This window comes from Musa acuminata, unplaced genomic scaffold (genome assembly GCF_036884655.1).
Source record: "Musa acuminata AAA Group cultivar baxijiao unplaced genomic scaffold, Cavendish_Baxijiao_AAA HiC_scaffold_880, whole genome shotgun sequence".
NCBI classification, from domain to species: Eukaryota; Viridiplantae; Streptophyta; class Magnoliopsida; order Zingiberales; family Musaceae; genus Musa; species Musa acuminata.
The window spans coordinates 17,501-22,500 of record NW_027021102.1 but is presented as its reverse complement, the minus strand read 5'-3'; positions in this window follow the sequence as shown (position 1 = coordinate 22,500).

The following is a 5,000-nucleotide window of genomic DNA, read 5'->3' as shown; positions in this document are numbered from 1 at the left end:
GTAGAAGGTTTTGTTTGGGAAGTAATAAGCACCTTTGACATCTCTTCATCTGCAAAGAATTCTCGACGTGAAAACACAGAGACAAAGGGCTGATCTTTGAATAGGAAAAAGAATGGATCCGCAGGGTCCCAAATGAATTGGCTTACTCGAAAAAAGCCTTGTTCTTTGGAAGATCTATCTCGTGTCTGGTACTGCATGGTTTCACTCTGCAAGAACTCCGAATCATTCTCTTGAAGCTCATCCTCTTCATGATACTCATCCTCTTCATGATACTCATCCTCTTCATGATAAAAGGTCCGCTTGCCCCGAGCCCGATAGAGAAAAGTGGGCTTTTCAATACAATCACATAGTTTGCCACAAGGGCGCCATATTCTAGGAGCCCAAACTATGTGATTGAATAAATCCTCCTTTATCTGTTGCAGGTCGACGACCTCTTCCTCTTCTTCAAACTCCGATTCGTATTTTTCATATAGAAATCTCTGATCAACGATAGAACAAGATCTGTTTTGCATCATATCTAACTGTTCGGACCGAAGAAGTAATGTCACTCGATTATTATCAAACTGACTGCAATCTTTTTCTGTCCGTGAGGGTCCCACCAGAGCGCCTTCTACTTCTAATAGGCCATGAACTAGATCAGAATCATTCTCAACGAATCTATAAGAAGTGATCCAATTTTTTTCATCAGGTCCGGGTGAAGACCAAAGATCTTGAGCGACCGATCCGGCAGAACAACTCAAAAGATAAAGAAGTATCGTTAATTTCTTCATGCTCGTTCCAAGTTCGAAGTACCATTTGTACAAATAAGAATCCCCTTCTGATCTCTTCTTCATATAGATAGATATAGGATCTATGGGGCAATTACTTAGAAGTACATTTTGTGCAACAGCCCTTCCTATCTGATAGAAAAGGATCCCATGATCCTGAACCGATCTTACCTGGGATCGCAAATCCCAAGTTTGTCTATGAAGAGCTAATCTAATTGTATTAGTTTCTATAATTGATTTCTTCTGTGTAATACTAATTGATAGGGCCTCATTGATAAGTGCTACAAGATCTCGTACATTGGAACCCATGGTTATGGACCCCAATCCGTTAGTATGGAACATTTTCTTTTCCAAGTGAAATCCCCTAGTATATGAAAGAATGAAAAAGTGCTTTCGTTGTTGCGGAATAAGAAGCCTTCGTATCTTAATGCATGTATTTAATTTATTCGGAGCTATTAGAGCGGGATCCACTTTTTGGGGAATATGAGTCGAAGCAATAACAAGAATATTTCTAGTGGAACATCTTTCACAATCTCTGGAGAGATAGTTCTCTAATAGACCGAGGGATAAGTAATTCGACTCATTCATATACAGATCATGAATGTTTGGAATCCATATTATGCAAGGAGACATTGCTTTTGCTAATTCGAATTGAAAGGTGATATCAAATCGGTCTATTTTCGGCGTCATATACATAGTTAGCAGCTCCGTATCAAGGTCATCATCAATATCGTCACTATCATCAATATCGATATCGTCACTATCATCAATATCGATATCGTCACTATCACTATCATCAAAATCGATATCATCAATAAAATAATCTTTAGGCTTGTCATCCGGGAACTTGTTCGGAAATACCGTAATGAAAGGAACATAGGGGTTTGTCGCTAGGTATTTGACCAAATAGGATCGTCCAGTTCCTATAGAACCTATCACTAAAATACTCCTAGAAGGGGATAGGGCTAAGCGGAGCGAAAAGGGTTTTCCATGAGATGGGAAATGAAAACTATTAGCCCCACACGAGGTTTGTGAATAAGTAATTGTCTGATAATGAGCAAGGAATATCCGTCTTTCTGCTAAACAGGATCCATTGAACTCATAATTCATTATATACTTGTCAACTAAGTATCGTAAGTAAATTGATCCCGGTTGTTCAATCATTTGATAACCAGAGTCATTCTTTGATAAATGATCACTATGAGTCAGACTCAATAGAATTTGATCAATCCTTTTTTCTGTCGTTAAGGTGGAGAACTGAACCAAGAATTCTCTTTCTTCATCATCAATCGAATCACTGTTCGCGACCCAGGATTCTATTTTCTCATCAATCCAATCACCGTTCACCTTTTTTCTTTTTCTTATCAATGAATGGATCTCTTTACTTGTACGACTTAGATGTCTCGTATTTCTCGAAAAAGTGATTCGATTGATGGGATTTGGTATGATACTTATGAGATTGATGGGATTTGATATGATACTTATGAGATCGATGAGATTGATATTCAAATATTTCTTCCTAGAACGTATTGATTTGACCCCACAAGCGACCAATAGCATGTTGCCACCAAAAGCAAAACCCCGTATTTCTTCCAGAGAATCTCCTAATTGTTTCAGAACAACTAGAAAGAGATTCTTTAACCAGAAAGAATTCAGTTCAGATGTAGGATACCCATCCAAAAGTTTTCGCAACTCAATCATGTATGATGGAATCATCAAAGATTTGATCTTTTCTAACTCTGTCTGTAACTCACTAGAGGCTTGGGAAACAAAGAGAAGATGTATACGAACGAGATATCCAGCAACAAGAAGAAGGGAAAAGATTGAATAGAGGAACTCCAACTCCCGAGCATTTGTTGATCTCAGATGTGTCCATATCAATGGAACGGGTGACTCATTATTTCGATGAATCATTTCTTCGGACAGAAGAAGATTCTGTAAACACTCCCTCGAAATCTCACTTATCAGACTCAAAATCTCACTTATCAGAGTCCATTGTGGAAGAATCTTCTGAGGAATTGGCCATGATATATCTGATCCATGCATAATATCATGAAAAATGGATACAAATTTGTGACTGCTACTTAGTATCGACAATGGGTCTGAAAAAGTATCTAAAAGGGTGAAATTTAGATATTTGCACTCTGTCAAAGTAAGGAACCATGGCATATATGTTTGGAACGGATTCCATTTTGTTTGGAACAGATTCCATTTTGAGAGATTTGAAAAAGCACTATCTCGTTGAAAGGTTCTATACATCTGCCGTTTCTCAACGCATTTCTTTAGAGAAAGACTCCGTTTTTTTTTCCTCTTTCCGGATGGTAAATATTTCTCAGAACATGGAGTGTGAATCAAACCCATGTTTGAATTGAAACTGAGATACCGATGCAAGTTCTTCCCTTCTGAATCAGATAGATTCATATCTGAAAGAGGCTGACAATAAGTTCTTCCAAAATTGACTCTTTGTTTCTCTGTTAGAGGTGTTGCAGAAATGTCTGCGATCGAGTAAATAGCTCTACGAACGAATGGCTCGGATCGAATTGGAAAACGGAAAGATTTGTACAAGTTATACGTTTTGTCACCACTTTGTGGAAAATCTTTAGGTATGAATATGTTAGATACCTGTGACTCGATTGGTGAAATAGTCTCTCTCTCCAAAAAAATATGTTTTTTTTTACCGACGCACGAAGAAAATATTTTGTTGCGAATGAACAAGGTAGTGAGGAATTGTCCATATGTAAGATCATAATTATTGATACGGGTCTTTTCCACATAAAAAGGGAATCTTTTGTTACAATAGAACCAGAAGTGATTTGGATCATTCAAGAATCGAAGTCGATTTGCTTTATAAAAAGAAGATATCAATGAACTTCTATGAAATGGTTTCACGGGATTCAGCCAATTGTCTCGATCATGGAATATCATTGAGAAATAGGAATCCGTGTTATCAAAGGATTTCCTGCGATTATTTCTAGTATAGAATGAGTCAATCATCCACTCTGGTATCTTTTTGAACAAAAATGGTAATGTTGTTCCTCCATTGATAAAGAATTCCGGTCTTTGGGAAGTATCATGATCATCCAATAAGAAGGGTTTCAATTTATTCAAATGAACGATTTGAACACCTATTGATTCTAACAACTGATTGCGGAGTTGATCATTCGGACCTTTCAATTCACGGATGTGGATCTCGGACCTATGAATGGGGATATTCCCGATACTCACAAAGAAAAGGGGAAGTGACTTGGACAAAAAGGGAAGTGACTTGGACAAAAAGGGAAGTGACTTGGACAAAAAGAAACGAAGTGACTTAGACAAATTTTGTTTGTCGATAGCCTCGGACCAATCAATCGAATATTGATTAATACGTAACCGATCGAACACTACTTGAAAACGGTTCTTCTGTTCAGAAACGAAATGTTCCAAATGTTCCTGGAAATTCTTGCTCTCATTGGACCATTTGTATCTATATACATCAGGATCCCGATTCATGGATCTCTCGGTTCGAGAAAAAAGAGGATCAAACCATTTCTTCTGACTCTTTTTCAAATTCGATAAATGTTGGTTGATCGTATATTTCATTATAGTTATATGATTCAGAGTATCATTTCCTATTTGATCCCTTTGAATTCCATATTCGAAGTTGCGATCGGATCTATTCATTAAAAAGAATCGATTAGATACATTTCTTATGTACCCATAGGTGCTATATTGGATTTGAATCAGATTTCGGATCAATCTATATTGATTGACTGCCTCCATTATGTTGTTGCTAGCAAATACCGCTGTTTTTAGTTTTGGATCTTCCAAATCATTCCCGCAGTAGATCCGGACCGATTTTTTTCTGATCCTTCGATAAAAAGATTCATTCTCTTCATAAAAAAGAGGAGGTAGAACCAATAAAGATTTCTTTTTCGATTCATCTCTGGAGTTGAATACCTCATTCAAGAATTTTTTTTGATCCAACCCGTAGGAATCAATAGAAAAGGCAAATCCCCTATGATACACCAGATCCGGCTCGGTTATTGATAGAGTGAATAGATCTGCCATTTCTTGAAATCTCTCTTCTGATTCAAAATCGTGGTGTAACGTGTATCCCCTTTTGTTCCGGTCATGGAATAGATGAAATAAATCAAAAAATGGATTTTTGTTCAAGAATGAAATCTTATTGGAACTGTCCATATCCGGTTCATCCTTCGGAACCATATCACATCCCGGATCTGATGAAATAGG